Here is a 19,872-nt window from a genome sequence, read left to right on the forward strand (position 1 = left end):
AATGCCGTTTTTAAAATGGCCCAGTAGGTATTTTTCTTGCTTGTAATATGGACACCAAGCTTCTCTGGAGCACATATTACAACACCCTGCGTTTCAGCACAAAAGACATTTGAACAGGCTGGGGATAACTTGCAGACAAGCCTGACTTGCTCACAATTAGCAAAGGCAAGGATTGGTCTTCAACTTGTGGGGGATACAGTTGCCATGGCTACCAGCGCAGCTGAAGCCACCAAGCATAAATTGTGTTTCTAGCACAGAGAAATCCACCAGGCAACCAGACGGCTGGAAAGAGTGGTCTAGGATATACTTTGGAGCATAAATTGCCGAAACGTTTTGTTAAATCAAATTTCACCACAACAAAACCTGATGAAAATGCATTACACCATCCAGTGTACATGCGGTTGCTATGGTTGCATCAATGTTAACAGTCATCACGTGGTGCAATATGTACACAAGGGTTAGGAAGGCACTTGACGACAGTACACAAAGCATTTCTTTATGTATGCCAATGACGCCATTGTTGAAGTGTTTTTCTAAAATAAAGACACCTATAGTATAGTGATGTAAAATGTGTTATTTACTACTGCAGTTGTATCATAAATATACTCCTGTATACTTTATCCTGCAATAGAGCTCTGATATTAAAAAATAAATGAAAAACCTGCTCAATATGGGGCGGCAGGGTAGCCTAGTGGTTAGAGCCGGAAGGTTGCAAGTTCAAACCCCCGAGCTGACAAATCTGTCGTTCTGCCCCTGAACAGGCTGTTCCTAGGCCGTCATTGAAAATAAGAATTTGTTCTTAACTGACTTGCCTAGTTAAATAAAGGTAAAATTTAAAAAAATAAAAATGTAAATATTGGATTTTCATTAGGATGTTGGTGACAACATTTTAATTTGGAACACTTGATTTGCCACGTGCTTCTTCTTAGATCTCTAAACGGTGTACTCGCTGCATCAGCAGAATCAGCCATAAGTCTATCAGCTTATCTTTCCATAAAAAGATTAAAATAGTAACACATTAGCTAAATAGATTAGGCCCATCCGCATGTCAACGCATACGCAAAAATGTATCCAACACCTATCCTGAAGAGGGATAGGTAGATAAAAAAAATCAGCTAGATGGGTTTTCGCTCTTTTAGCCTACAAAACAGGGCCTGGCTACTGCCATTGTCAGCAAGTAAACTTACAATAGGCCTTTTGACAATTACACTGGTCTTCTGACATTACTCCGTGATCACCCACCACATGTAGGTCAAGATGTACTTCACCACCTAATCAAAAGCAATGTTAAAAAGCTATAATGGTTTAGGACTGCTGGTGTGGATACCATAACAGAGATGCTCCAAGGGATAAAGTGTACTGTTGTAGCTGATCTAGGATCAGGTCTATAACAAATCTGATTCATAATGACTTAATGCCGGGCATACAGTACACGATTTCACCACAAAAATGCATCACTGTTTTTGCCATCGCCAGACTAAATTTTCACAATCGGGGTGAAATCCTATGAACTTGGGCTAGGATCCGTATGTCTGGACTGGGGAATTTTTAGTGGGTTAAGGACACACCGATGATGGCTGTTCCCTTCTACAGACCCCTGTCAGATGTCCTGAGCATTTTCTAACATTTTTGGTTTTGCATCTTGTAGTAGGAGCAGTGCTACGACTTAAATTGGACAAGGCCTACTGCCAGTAGCCAATTAGCGCTCAGCATGTGAGATCAAAACAATGATGACCAAGAGGAAATCAACACCACATAGTGGCTGTGGTAACTAGTGACAACCTGTGCCAACATTATATATCGTAAACATTCATTTTTTGTCATCTTCATTTAAGATTAAAGGTTAGGCATATGGTTAGCAGTGTGGTTAAGATACATTTTAAAATCTGATTTTAAGAAAATAAAATGTAGAAATAGGCAGGTTTAGCCATAATTAATGAGATTGATTGATGTGTGGGAAGTTCCTTCTCAATATTAAAAGTTCTCACCTCCAAGTCCCACTGTAGAACAATACAGTGAATTCAGAAAGTTGTCAGACCTGGACTTTTCCCACTTTGTTACGTTAAAGCCTGATTCTATTTTATCTTTTTAAATACAAACATCTACACACAATACACCATACTGATCAAGTGAAAACAGGTTTTTAATAACTCATTTACTTAAGTATTCAGACCCTTTGCTATGAGACTTGAAATGTAGTTTAATTGATCATCCTTGAGATGTTTCTTCTACAACTTGATTGGAGTCCACATGTGGTACACATTCAATTGATTGGACATTATTTGGAAAGGCACACCTGTCCGTATAAGGTCCCACAGTTGACAGTGCAAAAACCAAGCCAAGAGGTCTAAAAACATTGTCCGTAGAGCTCCGAGAGAGGATTGTGTCGAGGCACAGATCTGGGGAAGGGTACCAAACAATTTCTGCAGCATTGGAAGGTCCCCAAGAACAGTGGCCTCCATCATTCTTAAATGGAAGAAGTTTGGAACCACCAAGATTTTTCCTAGATCTGGCCAAACTGAGCAATGGAGGGAGGAAGTCTCTGAAAGTCCTTGAGGACCAGCCAGAGCCCGAACCCGATGGACATATCAGGAGAGACCTGAAAAATATCTGTGCAGAGACACTCCCCATCCAACCTCACAGAGCTCGAGAGCATCTGCAGAGAAGAATGGGAGAAACTCTCCAAATACAGGTGTGCCAAGCTTGTAGCGTCATACCCAAGAAGACTTGAGGCTGTAGTCGCTGCCAAAAGATGAAAAAATGTCTAAAAACCCATTTTTGCTTTGTCATTATGGGGTAGTTTGTGTAGATTGGAGGGGGGGGGGGCTATTTAATCCATTTCACAATAAGGCTGTAAGGTAACAAAATGTAGAAAAAGTCAATGCGCTGTAAATCCATATTGTCCACACCATATTTTGCGCCTCTGAGAAACAGGGCAGGATCAACTAGGAAATCATCTTGAAAATGTGAGCACCCACATACTGGGGTTGAGGATGAACTGAATGAAAGATCTGGGACAAGAAAACATTTATTAGGGAAATATGTGGGCAAGTCCAAGTTGTTACGATTTTAGAGGTTGTGTATGCCCAGTATAAAAAACAAAACAGATCCTACTCAGAGGCTTGATAAATACAGACCCAGACAGCCTCTAGCTGTGGAACCTGGAGCTAATGACTGGTTCTCAGGGGAGGAGAACCAGCCTGGCTGGGTTGCCTGGCTGTCATCTAGTGTTCCTGTCTGCCTGCGTCCACCTCGTTAGTGAGTTTAGGATGTCTGGTGCAGTCTGCCTGCCCTGGGACATGGCTTGAGATTAGATTCCTATGGCGTTCCAAATTAACAGCCATGTCTTAGGGCAAGTGGTCTGCCTCCAGTCCCCTCGGTGCTCCTCCCCGTCAAGACAGGCCCTCTCTTTACAATAACATAAGGCAGCAGAATGGCTGACATTCTTCAACTAGGTCTATGCTCCTGGTCCTACCTCTAACTCAGTAAAGCTCAAATCTTCTCTGCAATATACAGGCCTCCCTTTTGTCTTTACGTCCAACCCCTCCCCATAAGCAATTAAGCATTCAATTCTTCTGTTAAAAAAAAAAAAAAACATGTAAGAAAATAAACTGTGCCTGCCAACATTTGTATGGGTCTCTTGGGCAGGCAGATTAGACTACCCCAGAACGTGTGGGGCGATAAAATGTGCGGCAACCACTATTTTCTCCAGTCAATTTCCTACTGCCCATCATGGAAAAGTTTGAAATATGCAGAGATAGCAGAGGGTTTTCCACAATGCAGTTGTTCATGAACCAATTGTCAAAGTGCTCAGTGCTGCAGACACTAATGAAAAAAAGGCAAACGCTGCAGTTTGCCTTGCGGAGAGGAAACTCCATTAAAGTATGCCCAAGGGGGGAAAAGCAACTTAAAAGGGTAGGCCTGTGGAATTTTAACAATATATCTTGAAATCTGCATAGATTAATGCGTAAATTAGTTTCAGGTATCAAAGAGCTTCCAAGGAAACTCTGCAGACGTTGAAGTCAATTCAGTTGTTTTCCTCTACCTTAGTTCAACCATCATCTAGGTGATTGATAATGTTCTATTTTATAAAGATCTGTCCAATAGAATTCATGGAGGCTCGTCAAGAAATGTGAATTTCACTACCACAGCAGGAATTCAAAAGGAGCATCTCATATATATATATATATATATATATATATATATATATATATATATATATATATATATATATATATATAATTAACAAAAGAGGGGAACCAACCTACATCTCTGATAAACAGACATCCACACAAAAAAAAGATGCAAATAAAAATTGACATTTTCCACTCTGTACAATGTAGGATTAAATGGAAAAGAATGATGTGGTGTCAAATCACACATCACTTGATCCTTGTGATGTTTAAAGATGGCACATGAATGACAAAAGGCTGCATGGCTATCTGCTCTGTGCTACCACTGCTGTTGTGGGGAATTGAGAGCTCCGAGGCACGAGCCCAGAGTCTTTGAAGTGCGGGCGATAGCACTTGAAAAGACGTTAACTGGCTTTGATCTTATGAAGCAAGGCAACACTGACTGGGCTGGCTGCTGCCAACGAAAAGAGTATCCCCCCATACCCAATAATGAGGTGGAAAAGAAGCATCTCTACAGGGAGAGACCAAAAAAAATACCAGCTTCCTTGTCAGGGTAAAATAATAACACACAGCAAGTAGCTTCACAACTTTTTCCATGTCCTGCCGTAACAAAACCTCAAATAGCAATAGGTCACTTTAGAAAATAAATCACATCTGTATAGCCTGGTAGAGGAAAGACAGAACGGCTGTTTCCTTTTAGATCCTGTACAAATGTACCCCTTGCAGATCTAACTACCGGTAAATCAACAGTCAATAAGCTCATTTAAAAAAAGGCATAAATATTATTGTAACTAAAGAGTATAAGAATCAAGTGGAATACCTCAACACCGATAGTACAGTAGTGCTAAACAGTTTTAAAAATCACATGCAGGCACCAGATTTCATTAGAAACAAAAACACTGAATAATGCAACATCCAGACAGAGAAAATATGTTTAAAAAAAATACTAAAACCATATGCATAAGCTTACTTCGAATGTGGAGCGTAGTAGTCGACTTCCAAAGACAAACTGATCATGACATGTTCTCAACAAAGAGTTATTGGTCACATTATGCTGCTTCCGTTCAGTGTCTGTTGTCCCATGCAAGTCCTGGTAGTATTTATGATAAGGGACTCTTACCAAGCTCTGTAGCCCAGTCAGAAGCTCCTCCAGCTGGGGAGAGTAGCAGTTGGAGGTGGCTCCACTCTTCACAACCCCCTACCAAGATGTTAGCATGACCAGTGACAACACTGCTGACCATGACCATGACAAAGAAAGAAAAATACAAGCATCCACCAAAGGCAGTAGCCACCTCTATCTAGAGACGGTAGTCACCTCCTCTTTCCAGACATACCGCTCCGTCCTTCTCACCAGCAACAATAAATTATTCAACCCAGTCTGTCCAAAAAATGCGACAGAAATAAGAATAGGAGAGAAAACCCCACTCATCCAACACACCGAGATGTGCCTCTTTGGCAGCCCTACCTTAACAATAGGAGTATCTAGTGGACTTGCCTGCCTTCTCTCTGTCAAGGCAGTCAAGCGGTGCACGTTGTGGAGCGATAGCGCTGAAATCTCTCTCGCCTCTGGAATGCACACAATTTCAGGAGGAGGAGGGGGAAGGGGGGTTTCTCTGAGTGAGTGTCTATTGTTTAAAAGGGTCGTTTCTGCGATCCTTAGCAGGCAGGGTGAATAGGGATCAGTATTCCAGCTGCCCTCTTTCAGCAGTAAATCCTATTGTAACCCAAGGTGCTCTGGTGCTGCCACAGTGAGGGAAACAGGAGGGGGTTATATCGGAGCATCATTTAACAGAGGTTAGTGTCCACCCACATGTGTAGAGCACTTGTTATAGGTTAAAGATTGACAAGTTGTATGACAACGGTGTGGACTTCAGCTGCAAAGAGAGGTGGACATGCCAGTGATGGAATGTACTGTACGTACAAAACTCCACTTCTCTCAGCCCCACTGGAACCTTTTCAAAACACTGTCAACAGCACTGTGCTTCACTGAGCTTTGGTTTCTCTCCCCTACCCTCAGTGATATTCATCCTCTTGGCTTCAGCCGTTGGATCTCGGAGACTTTTCAATTTCGGAGTTCTGTTTTCCTTCGGGAAGGGGGCCAGGAGTTGCCAGGACAACCATAAATACTCTTGGAAATGGAAACCATTGTTACACTGACTGAAGGCATTTGTAAGACTGAATGTTGCGATAATGGCCATAAAGTATAACACATGACAGTTGGGTTTCTTTCTCACATTTGCATCAAGCGGTTTTACACTGGATATAGGCTACCTTACGATATCTCAACGGTATTCACAGCATTTAAGTTTGATCCCCCTTGGCTCATACCTATAGGCTCAATGTAGACTAATAACCTCATACCTATAGGCTCAATGTAGGCTAATAACCTCATACCTATAGGCTCAATGTAGGCTAATAACCTCATACCTATAGGCTCAATGTAGGCTAATAACCTCATACCTATAGGCTCAATGTAGACTAATAACCTCTTGCTGTCCCCTCCGCTTCAATCAATCTGATGAGCATAACGCCTAAACCACCATAATGTTGTTTTGATGCTTCATTGATCCTGGACAATTCATGTCACATGCATGGAAGTCACTGAGGGGATTTCATAGCAATATTTCAGATTTTCTAAAAGTTGCCAAAACATATCAATTTGACAAGTGAATTTGAGCCTAGATGAAAAATAAATAAATAAATAGGGAGTCGCGGTGCTGAAATGAGTTCTGCCGCAACTCCACAGAGCAACTTCTCAAATAAAAGTAGTCGTACATACAACATACTGTGTCAATATGAGAGCTCCACGCCAATGTTTTTTTGGCTGTGCAGGAAACCGAGATCAATCTTCAATATCTAGCTTCTTATCATTTGATATGAAATCATATTTCTGCTAAATAGCAAGACAAACATTAAAACGGAATATTGAAGGATTCTGGAATGCAACGCAACACACTCTTCCCCGAAGGCTCCGACAACAATGTAATTGTGTCTGTTGCAAGGAGCAGATGCTCCTCATGTTTGTGCCAATAGGAAATTATTCAAGCCTGGGGATGTTGGGTTTTGTGGGTGTGGCGGGGGTAGTTCTGCTTCTTCCAGAAGAAGCAGAACTACCATCACAATCTTGTTGGAATGCAACATATTACCTAGAAACAGCTACAGTAAGTTCTCCTGTTGCTCAGGTCCTTGAGTGCCAGGGGAACAGAGGTAATGCATATGCAAATAGGTGTGTATGATGACTTCATAGCACCGTTTACAGTGGCCTCCACAGCTGGGGGTTGAGGGCAGCTCACAACTGCTCTGGCTATTGCCAGTCTAGCCTGGAATTCAAACTGATATGAAACTGCATATTTTGGTCCCCAAACCCAGCAGACCCAGTCCATTAAATGACCTGATGCAGGTCGACTTACTGCAGCAGGAAAGCTTGCGAAACACAAACCTGTGATCCAACTTGGCCGTGTTAAGTACCAAGCAGAAGAAAATACTAAAACCTGAACTTGTCCAATAAGACCCTTGTTTCTGTTTTCCATTGCAAAATGTTTAAAAGTGATTTCAGTTTTGTACCCTAATAAACATGACCTTGTCCTCTGATTTTGAGGTAATTACATTATTGCGGTTTGCCTCACTGGTAGCAGTGACATAGAAAACCCTTGTGTGCCAACGGCATATCCATGCAACCCTGCACAAGCCCCCTGTCAGAGGCAATATGAGCACTCATAAGTTCTGACAAATAGTCTGGTCTCACAGACAAGGAATTCATAGCTCCTAACAAGCAAAAACAAACGCCATTTTTTTCCCACATTTGTCTAGTTGGAACTAAGATGCTTTTGAGTGATATAGAGCATTCCATTTCAGTCTTATTCCAACTAGCCGTAAATCAATTACCGGTGAAAAGTCCCTAAAGTCTGGGTTGCGTGCTTCAATAGAATACTTTTGCTTGTGACAGAACCTACGTAATTCGATCAACTCGTTTGTGAGTCCTGTGCTTCCAATGTTGTTAACAACGTTAACCTCAAAGTCAAGACAACACACTAGAGGTCGACCGATTTTGATTTTTCAACGCCGATACCGATAATTGGAGGACCAAAAATGCCGATACCGATTAAATCGGCAGATTTATTTTTTATTTGTAATAATGGCAATTACAACAATACTGAATGAACACTTAAGTTAATACATCAAAATCAATTTAGCCTCAAGTAAATAATGAAACATGTTCAATTTGGTTTAAATAATGCAAAAACAAAGTGTTGGAGAAGAAAGTAAAAGTGCAATATGTGCCATGTAAGAAAGCTAACGTTTCAGTTCCTTGCTCAGAACATGAGAACATATGAAAGCTGGTGGTTCCTTTCAACACGAGTCTTCAATATTCCCAGGTAAGAAATTTTAGGTTGTAGTTATTATAGGACTATTTCCCTCTATACCATTTGTATTTCATTAACCTTTGACTATTGTATGTTCTTATAGGTACTTTAGTATTGCCAGTGTAACAGTATGCTTCCGTCCCGCTCCTCCCTGGGCTCGAACCAGCAACACAACGACAACAGCCACCATCGAAGCAGCGTTACCCATGCAGAGCAAGGGAAACAACTACTAGAAGGCTCAGAGCAGGTGACGTTTGAAACGCTATTAGTACGCGCTAACTAGCTAGCCATTTCACTTCGGTTACACAAGCCTCATCTTGGGAGTTGATAGGCTTGAAGTCATAAACAGCGCAATGCTTGACGCACAACGAAGAGCTGCTGGCAAAACGCACGAAAGTGCTGTTTGAATGCCTACCACCGCTCAGTCAGATACTTAGATACTTGTATGCTCAGTCAGATTATATGCACCGCAGGTCACGCTAGATAATATCTAGCAATATCATCAACCATGTGTAGTTAACTGGTGATTATGATTGATTGTTTTTTATAAGATAAGTTTAATGGTAGCTAGCAACTTACCTTGGCTAACTGCATTCGCGTAACAGGCAGTCAGTCTCCTTGTGGAGTGCAACGAGAGAGAGGCAGGTCGTTGTTGCGTTGGCCTAGTTAACTACAAGGTTGCAAGATTGGATCCCCCGAGCTGACAAGGTGAAAATCTGTCGTTCTACCCCTGAACAAGGCAGTAAACACACCGTTCCTAGGCAGTCATTGAAAATAAGAATGTGTTAACTGACTTGCCTAGTTAAATAAAGGTGTGTGTGTGTGTGATATATATATATATATATAATATATCACATTTTAATTAAATTAAAATAAATAATAATAATAATAATAATAATCTGCAAATCAGCGCCCAAAAATACAGATTTCCAATTGTTATGAAAACTTGAAATCTGCCCCAATTAAATCGGCCATCCCGATTAATCGGTCGACCTCCACAACACGCAGTAGACACAGATGTTTAGTCAATGAAAGGATTGCAAGCGTTCAAAACATCATTAGCGTGTTTGAATTAAGGAGTCACTGAATAAACCAAAACAACCTACTGCAATGAAGACCCAGAATAACCTTTCCTGACCTTTACTCTGAAATAACAAGACCTTAGGAAAGCAACTTGATATTGGAATTCAAGAAGTGAAACAAAATACCAAAGCAACTTATTTGTGCATCAATGTTCTTGCATGACTTGTTCACTTCAGTGAATTACCAATGACATAGCCGAAATCCATTTATTGATCCATCATTTAAAAGAGTCATGATGACTACATGCGTGTTGCTTTGAAGTAGCCTCTCGAGTCTAGATAATTTACCAGCATGCATTTCAATGTTAAAGTGGCATCAGCCTCTTCTCCTGCTGGGAGGATTAAAGTAGAAGTTCACACACATATAATGTTGCGGATACAGTTCGGAATTACACAATATCGTGTGTACAACATCTAAAAAACCTGAACCACTATACGGAGAGATTAGATGTTTCTAAAATGACGTCTGTTCTTGGAGTCTTTGATCATCCGTGGCCGCCATACTGCAGAACAAGCTATGAGGAAGTCTACTGTTGGTGGGATAAATTTCCCAAACCCAAGTGAATTTTTTTTTTTATTTGATTCAAATCAGGAGAGCTTCTCCTTTAAAATGGCAGCACTGTATTCTGATGGAGGCAGAGTCCAATAAGAGACTCTTCTCTTCCCTGGAGTACCTGACACCATTGATGAGCTCTGAAAGAACTTGGCACACACAAGTTGGCAGGAGTCAACACAGCCCTTATGTCACTAGTTTGTCTGTTGACAGACAGGGTCCTACATTGTCTAGTTGGGTTCACCGGGTGTGCTGAGAATCATAAGTCATCATCAATATTCTAGATGTTTGAGTAGACAGTTCCCCATTCAAACCAAAGTTACCAAAAGCTATCATATACTGTCCATAACCAGCTGATTAGTCTGTTTTCCAATGCCTTAGACTTGGCTCGTCAGATGTTGGTTTCGTGTACAGTACCAGTCAAAAGTAGACACCTACTCATTCAAGAGTTTATTTGTTCTATATTGTAGAATAGTGAAGACATCACAACTCTGAAATGACACATATGGACACATGTAGCCATTTTTTTTTTAAGTGTTAAAAATCAAAATATTTTTTTTATATTTGAGATTCTTCAAAGTAGCTACCCTTTGCCTTGATGACAGCTTAGCACACTCCTGGCACTCTCAACCTGCTGCAAGAGGAATACTTTTCCAACAGTCTTTCCAGTTCCCACATATGCTGAGCACTTGTTGGCTGCTTTTCCTTTAATCTGAGGTCAATTTGGTTGAGGTCGGGTGATTGTGGAGACAGCACTCAATCACTCTTCTTCTTGATCAAATAGCCCTTACACAGCCTGGAGGTGTTGGGTTTTTGTCCTGTTGAAAAACAAATGATCATCCCATCTGGTTCGCTCTCAGTGGGACTGCATATCGCTGCAGAATGCTGTGGTAGCCATGCTGGTTAAGTGTGCCTCGAGTTTTAAATCACTGGCAGTGTCACCAGCAATGCACCACCACACCTCCTCCTCCTCCTCCTCCTCCATGCTTCACGGTGGGAACCACACAAGCTGAGACCTACTCTGCATCTCACAGACAGAGGTTAGAACCAAAAATCTTCAATTTGGACTCATCAGACCAAAGGACAGATTTCCACCAGACTAATGTCCATTGCTCGTGTTTCTTGGCCAAAGCCAATCTATTCTTCTTATTGGTGTCCTTTAGTAGTGGTTTCTTTGAAGCAATTCAACCATGATGGCCTGATTCATGCAGTCTCCTCTGAACAGTTGATGTTGACATGTGTCGGTTACTTGAACTATGTGAAGCATTTATTGGGACTGCAATCTGAGGTGCAGTTAAATAAAATTTTATGTCACATACGCCGAATACAACAGGAATAGACCTTAGCGTGAACCGCTTACTTACAAGCCCTTAATCAACAATGAAATTCAAGAAATAGAATTAAGAAAATATTTACTAAATAAATTAAAGTGCGAAGAAACATTTTATATCTAAAAGTAACAAGAAAATTACATAACGAGGCTATATACAGGGGCTACCGGTACCGAGTCAATGTGCGGGAGTACAGGTTAGTCAAGGTAATTTGTAAAGTAAAGTTTTAGGGTAACGGAGGTTGGATTAGGAACGTTGTTTGAAGTGTTTGGACCAAGTTTACAGGTAACTTATTAGATACTTTGTAGGCATGTTGGGCGAGTTGAAACCGGTGTATTTCTGAATCAAATGCGCCAAATAAATGGACATTTTTAGGACATAAAGGACATTATCGAACAAAAGGACCATTTGTGATGTATCTGGGACCTTTTGGAGTGCCAACAGAAGATCAAAGGTAAGGCATTAATTATAATCGCCATTTCTGACTTTTGTGGCACAACTGCCTGGTTGAAATATGTTTTTCATGTGTTTGTATGCGGGGTGCTGTCCTCAGATAATCGCATGGTTTGCTTTCGCCGTAAAGCCTTTTTGAAATCTGACAGCGGCTGGATTAACAAGAAGTTAAGCTTTATTTTGATGTATAACACATATTTTCAAGGTTCAATATTTGGTATTTTCACCGGATGTTGGCCAGGTCCCGCTGCCGTCCCACCTGCCCATAAGAAGTTAAGACATGGGGCGGCAGCCTAGTGGTTAGAGCGTTGGGCTAGTAACCGAAAGGTTGCAAGTTTGAATGCCAGAGCTGGCAAGGTACAAAATCTGTCATTCTGCCCCTGAACAGGGCAGTTAACCCACTAGGCAGTCATTGAAAATAAGAATTTGTTCTTAACCGACTTGCCTAGTTAAATAAAGGTAAAATAAAATAAAAAATAAAAACATGAAGGTCATTGATAGACTCATTTCTCTTTGCTTATTTGAGCGGTTCTTGACATAAGTTCTTAGTCTTTTACCAAATAAGGGTGATATACAGAAGACAACCAGCAAGGTAGGGCTAAGTGTGCCTTGAACTCTAAATAAGATCACTGACAATGTCAACAGCAAAGCATCCCCAAACCATCACACCACCACACTTCACTTTCCTGTGGCAGTCCTCATGAGAGCCAGTTTCATCATAGCGCTTGATGGTTTTTGCGACTGCACTTAAACTTTTTTTAAGTTCTTGAAATGTACCGCATTGACCGACCTTCATGTCTTAAAGTAAACGGACTGTCATTTTGATTTGCTTATTTGAGCCGTTCTTGCCATAATATGGGCTTTGTCTGTTACCAAATAGTGCTATCTTCTGTATACCACCCCTACCTTGTCACAACATAACTGATTGGCTCAAACACATTAAGGAAAGAAATTCCACAAATTAACAAGGCACACCTGTTAATTTCAATGCATTCCAGGTGGCTACCTCATTAAGCCGGTTGAGAGAATGCCAAGAGTGTGCAAAGATGTAATCAAGGCAAAGGGTGGCTACTTTGAAGAATCTCAAATATAAAATATATTTTGATTTGTTTAACACTTTTGGTTACTACATGATTCCATGTGTTATTTCATAGTTTTTATTTCATAGTTTGGATGTCTTACAATGTAGAAAAATAAGAGAAAAACCCTTGAATGACTAGGTGTGTCCAAACTTTTGACTGGTATTATACCTCCACTGTTTATGAACAGCTATACACACACAGCTTTACTGAACATTAATACTACCACCTCAGAAACTGTTTTATGTCTGTCTGCTGGCTGGTAAATGTTCACAGCAATTTCCGGTCCTGCTCTAACAAAGAGCCAGAGGCACAGGGCCAGAGGGACAACCAGAGTGAAGTGCGAGTCCACCATTATATTGACAAGGTCCGGGTGGCTGCCATGCCTCACATGACCCAACACAGGACTGGGATCTAATTTGATGAGGCAGAATAATTACTATATTGAGGCCTCAGGGGAGGACTTCCAAACAAACAGGCAGAGCATAGCATTCCGTCAGTGGGTCTTCAAGCATTATAAATCAATGTTCAGAGTAATGAACCTTTGATGTATAAAATAATAATTTAGTGAAACATGAAATGAATTAGGTACATAACAGATGTGTTCATACAACGAAAGCATTTAGCTGCCTATCTGTCCTCAATGCAAGGATGCATTTCTCACACTTGATAGCTCATCCACAAGGTAGGTTACCTTCTGGATGTCATATAGGCCTAGCATTCTGTATGACTATTTGTATTTGGCAGAGAGTGTCCAATGTTATCTACTATCAATATCTCCACAGGCTTCACATTTGACAAGAAGCTAAGAGCAACACAGTCAACTGGGTGGCATGTAGCCTAGTGGTTAACAGCGTTGTGCCAGTAACCAAAGGTTTGCTGGTTTCAATTCCCGGGCTGGCTAGGTGAGAGAGAGAATTTTTTTTTTTAGATGTTCCCTTGAGCAAGACACTTACCCAGAGTAACTTACAAGAGCAATTAGGGTTAAGAGTATCTGCTAAATTACAATAATTTAACTAACACATTTTCCTAAATTTGCTGGCAGGCTCCTGGACAAGCAACCAGGGGTGCTTAATCTATCCATAGGGGGTACTTGGAATGCACCCGGGGGGGTACTACGGGCAGAGCAAAATTCAGTTGGTGGTACAGTAAGCAAAAAAGGTTGGGAACTACTGCTATAGAGGACATTAATTTTAATGGCTTTGCATTGATATGTCTTAACTGGATAAGTTTCTCTCTTTGTACTAATTCACTCCATATCACCCAGGAGATCTGCTGAACAAGTTACAAGATCAAGCCTTCCCAGTAATAAAAATGACTATCATTAAGAGAACTATGATTGATGTGTGTGTCACAGCAACACGATATACAGGTAACGCAGTGTTCTCTGTTTGAGAGTATTCCAACGCGTATGCTCTTTGGTTTGACCCTAGCCTGACAATGACATTCAATGAATTCTACACCGGGCATTAATAAGTATTTGGATCACAACATCTACAAACCAGAATGTTCAATAAAATTACATTTGAACTTTACTGGTTGTCAGTGTGGTTGGTCCTTTTGCAGGTAAGAATGTAAGACAACAGGAAAGTATAATTACGTCAAGGGGCAGGATACCTGACAGTCCTTCTGCCTGCTCAGGTCAGAGCCTCCTCAGTCTCTCCAAGTGGACAAGAGAGTAGTAGTTGATGCTGTGTGTTATACAGTCCTTTAATTAGGCCACCATCTCCTTATACAGTCAACATTATTATTGCTATTGTGCTAGTTCTCATTAAGTCTCATGCTGTTTATTATGGACAGTATATTAATTCACACAATTTCTCTGTAAAGATACACATCCATCTCATAGATCCTCTGGGAGTTGCCTTATTCCTGCCAGTGAGTCCCTGGAGCACCGCTCTCTTTTACAGGTAGTGCGTTCAGATCGCTGTCGCCTGAAGCATGGCCAACATGAAAATAACTACATGAGACTCATGAATACTTGCCGAGTTCGTGCACGGGTTTACATGGTTCTGCGCATGCTTCAAGTGATATACATCTGAACTCAATACCTGCTGTAAAGTAAGTTAAAATATTATTGTATTCAACATTCTGGGTTGTAGAGGTCGTGAGAGGAAACGTTCCTGATCCAACCGCTAATTTATGCCAGGCATTGAATCCAATACAATTCAACGCCGGGTCTCCAGGCTAGTTCAACCAATTATGTACATAAACCCTGGATTGCTGATGCTATGTATTGGCCATTGTGAGGCTTTGAAGACACCGGTTGGCCATATTGGCACTCCACAGGAGCAGTCCTCCATAGAAAGTAATGGAATTTTACAGCATTTCAATTAAATATCTCAATGACAAAATTGTAATTTTTTGTATACTTTAAAAATGAACATTTTAATTTATGTGTTTTTCACATATAATTCAAAAGTATGCATTAATGAGTCTTTAATAGAATAAACGTGGCAAACACGAATGTAGGCATTAATAAATGCACTTCTGTAACTTCCAAGATGTTTTACAATGGTGATGGGTGCCAAGATGGAGGCACGTAGCTTCAACACAGCCGCCCCCCCAGTCATCTAGTGTATCTATTTATATAAAATCATTCAGTTCAACCACTGTAATCTCAAACTGTTACGTGGATAGGCTTTCATTTTCTCTCATTTCAATGCAAATATTTTGTTGTTCAAATGAATGAGCGCTCTTCATTTATACGTGCATCGCTAGCAACCCCGGAATGACCCTGAGAACTCATTAAACATGGAGATATTTTAATCTTTAAAAGTCTCTTGACTAATAATAATAATAATTCTCTAACTGAAACTATTTTACGCCAACTTTGTCATTTATATGAGGTGAGACGCTGCTATGGCTACAGTAACAAACGTGTATTTGCAAAAGTTTTTATATAAAAAAAAAAAAGCACGAAATAAAATGTACAAGCCTTCCTTTGAAATTATTTAGGTGGTGATGACAACCTACACACAATTTTAGTCTCGTAAAAAGGCAAGTCAACAAAAAGTGCACTTTTATTTTACAGGAAAATCGATCTTTAAGAAACGTATTAACGTAACTAGATCGCAAACTTCAAAATAAATATAGTAAAGCTGTAGTAAATTCCTTACAAAATAAAACAACCTGTTGTAACAAGTGTAAGGCGAACTAAAAGCTCCAACCCCTCAAATATAGACATTTATCCAACCCTACTCACTGAGTGAGCAGCATGCATGACCGCAAGGCAAGCTCAGATACCAGATAGACAGCCATGCAACAACCCACAGCAGATAAGTTTCTCAACAAATGTTCAAGAAAAAATATCCGTATCACGAATTAAACGGTGCATTGACCTAAACATAAAATCAATCTTTGACTTACTTGGTGAAAAAAATATCCTCTTTGTCTGGGTCGTTAAAATAGTTGACCGTGGTTGCCGGAGCTTGTCAAGTTTGTCGCTGTGGCTCACAGCATGGCGGGTGTGACCTGTGTGTGCTGCTGCGAATTCAAAAATCCTTTCTCAGCAGTGATATCAGTCGAGATAGAGAGGGGGGTGGGACAGAGAAAAGCAATATGCAAACAAGCAAGGTAGGTCTCCAGAGGGCACTGATGGCGCTTGTGTGAGAGAGTGGCACAAAGCCCGCTGTTGTTACCCATTTTATACAGTCTATATGGTATTTACAAATAATATTATCTTTGAAAGTTATTATGATACATAGGCCTAGCAGATAATGCAGTTTATTTAACACCTTTATAAAAAGATAATTGAGGACAGGCAGAGGAATTTAAATGTTTTGGCACACTCAATTTATAATAGAATAGAACAGACTCAAACCTCCAAATGGACTCACTAATGTCTAGACTTTACCTTTGACCAAAACTTTGTGTGTGTGTGGGGGGGGGGGGGGTCCTTGGACATCTACTCACAGACATTCTACTGAAGGGGTTGGAAAGGTCATTGTTATGGGTCAAAGGTTATGCAACATTTCCTCAAATGGAGCAGTGAATCAAAAACACAGTAAAGCCAGACAAACCATCCCTTGTCTTATGGTCCAATGAAGGGGGTGGAAAGGGCAGAGTGCCGGGGGTTCCAACCCCAGACTCCTTCAAGTGGTGGCTCGGGCTAAACACAATCACATCTTTCAGCCGTGGACCTTCTCTAGTCTTGATGAAATGTGGTTGTGAAGTGTGAACAAAGTACTGTTGAAATATATCCAGTATTCCAATAGCCTATCTAAATGAATGATGATTTTTCCCTCGTCCCTTAGTCTAACTTAAATTCCATGCACTCCATCTGTATAATGGCATAGTATTCCTATATATCTTTTAGTTTAATGGTCAGAATATACAGTACATGTTTTCCTTCTACATTGATTTTTCAGCTATATCTTCACGACATCTAAACGTAAATGTCACTTTATCTTTCTTCACCTTTATCTTTCAGACTTAGGTCCTTGAAGATAATTGTAGTATGTTGTAGTATGTTGTTGGTAAGATGTAACCCTTCTGTTACACACTATCATTGAGATATACAGTAAGTCATAGAACCTAGTCCAATCACAGTCCTATCAGCCCCTGTAGTATCTAGAGCAGAGGAAGCTGGTGGGAGGAGCTATAGGAGGATGGGATCATTGTAATGGCTGGAATGGAATAAATGGATAGGTATCAAACACATCAAACACATGAACCAAGTTTGACTCCATTCCATGTATCCCATTTCAGCCATTACAATGAGCCCATCCTCCTATAGCTCCTCTCACCAGCCTCCTCTGATCTTGCGCTTACTTTAAATGACTCCCCGTGTTAGTGGTACCGTAAGTGCTGCCCAAAATGAATATAAAAAGCAGCTGTGGTAATCTTCATTCACTATGTGACATGTGTTGGTTAAGAGAAAACAGGTGACTATGGAATGTTTGTTGGAACCAGTCCCCAAACGCAATTAGGAGTCTGCTGATTTGTACAGATGTGCATTCTAGAATCTAGATCCCTCCCATTGCATTCTAGATCCCTCCCTGTGCATTCTAGATCTCTCCCTGTGCATTCTAGATTCCTCCCTGTGCATTCTAGATCCCTCCCATTGCCTTCTAGATTCCTCCCTGTGCATTCTAGATCCCTCCCATTGCCTTCTAGATTCCTCCCTGTGCATTCTAGATCCCTCCCTGTGCATTCTAGATCCCTCCCTGTGCATTCTAGATCTCTCCCTGTAGATTCTAGATCTATCCTCCACATATAATAATAATAATTTATTCAACTTTCATAGCGTTATTCATTACATAAAGAACCTCAAAGAGCTTTAAAACAACAAAAAAATGGTTGGAAAGTCCATGGCTTTGAGTAATCATCGGAGGGAGGGGATCAAATGGGAGAGCAAGCAAGTCCAGGGGAAGGCAGGCAGCACGGTGTCATCAAGGTGGTGTCTGGAGCAAGTCCAGGGGAAGGCAGGCAGCACGGTGTCATCAAGGTGGTGTCTGGAGCAAGTCCAGGGGAAGGCAGGCAGCACGGTGTCATCAAGGTGGTGTCTGGAGCAAGTCCAGGGGAAGGCAGGCAGCACGGTGTCATCAAGGTGGTGTCTGGAGCAAGTCCAGGGGAAGACAGGCAGCACGGTGTCATCAAGGTGTCTCGCTGTCCTTGCCGTCTGTGTGGCTTCTCCATAGTAGGACTTTGATTAAGTTGTAGCTCAGCCACTGCAGTTCATGGACTCCGTAGTAGGTGTAGCCAGCTAGCTGGTCCTTTACTACTACCAAAATGATGCACCCACGGGTGAAGATATGGCAGTCACGTGGCCAGAAAGCACACCACATTTCAATAATTAAAGGAGATGTATCATCTGCTTGGATAGGATGCTTTTATGGGAATATGTTTTATTCTGAACAGGCTTTCTTTTTTCTCTCTCTGTCAATTAGGTTAGTATTGTGGATTAACTACAATGTTGTTGATCCATCCTCAGTTTTCTCCTATCACAGCCATTAATTTAAACTCTGTAACTCTTTTAAGTCACCATTGGTGAAATCCCTGAGCGGTTTCCTTCCTCATCGGCAACTGAGTTAGGAAGGACGCCTCTATCTCTGTAGTGACTGGGTGCATTGATACATACAGTGCCTTCGGAATGTATTCAGACCCCTTGCATTTTTCCACATTTTGTTAAGTTACAGCCTTATTCTATAATGGATTACATGTTTTTCCTCAGCTATCTACACACAATACCCATAATGACAAAGTGAAAACATGTTTTAAGATTATTTTTTTTATGTATAAAAAAGAAAAGAGTATTCAGACCCTTTACTATGAGACTCGAAATTGACCAAGAACGCGATGGTCACTTTAACAGATCTCTAGAGTTCCTCTGTGGAGATGGGAGAAGCTTCCAGAAGGATAACCATCTCTGCAGCACTCCACCAATCAGGCCTTTATAGTAGAGTGGCCAGACGGAAGCCACTCCTCAGTCAAAGGCACCTGACAGCCCGCTTGGAATTTGCCAAAAGGCAACGAAAGACTCTCAGACCATGAGAAATAAGATTCTCTGGCTTGATGAAACCAAGATTGAACTATTTGGCCTGAATGCCAAGCTTCACGTCTGGAGGAAACCTGGCACCATCCCTATGGTGAAGCATGATGGTGGCAGCATCATGCTGTGGGGATGTTTTTCAGCACCAGGGACTGGGAGACTCGTCAGGATCGAGGCAAAGATGAACGGGGCAGAATACAGAGGGATCCTTGATGAAAACCTGCTCCTGAGCGCTCAGGACCTCAGAGTGGGGCGAAGGTTCACCTTCCAACAGGACAACAACCCTAAGCACACAGCCAAGAGTGTCTTCGGGACGAGTCTCTGAATGTTCTGGAGTGGCCCAGCCAGAGCCTGGACTTGAACCCGATCGAACATCTCTGGAGA

At 41.2% G+C, this 19,872-nt stretch overlaps 1 protein-coding gene across 4 annotated transcripts in view; it reads right to left on the reverse strand.

Annotated features, from left to right (window-relative positions):
* Nucleotides 1-16,543, reverse strand: part of LOC139422707 (sema domain, immunoglobulin domain (Ig), transmembrane domain (TM) and short cytoplasmic domain, (semaphorin) 4D) — an 80,591-nt gene extending 64,048 nt beyond the window's left edge. For 3 of the 4 annotated variants that reach the window (XM_071173980.1, XM_071173978.1, XM_071173979.1), the window contains exon 1: nucleotides 16,365-16,510. The gene's annotated coding sequence lies outside the window, so the exon portion shown is untranslated. Of the gene's footprint in view, nucleotides 1-16,364 lie in introns of all 4 variants that reach the window. The other variant, XM_071173982.1, reaches the window with a different exon arrangement.
* Nucleotides 16,544-19,872: the final 3,329 nt, after the last annotated feature.

Source organism: Oncorhynchus clarkii, chromosome 12, assembly GCF_045791955.1.
Source record: "Oncorhynchus clarkii lewisi isolate Uvic-CL-2024 chromosome 12, UVic_Ocla_1.0, whole genome shotgun sequence".
Taxonomy (NCBI): Eukaryota; Metazoa; Chordata; class Actinopteri; order Salmoniformes; family Salmonidae; genus Oncorhynchus; species Oncorhynchus clarkii.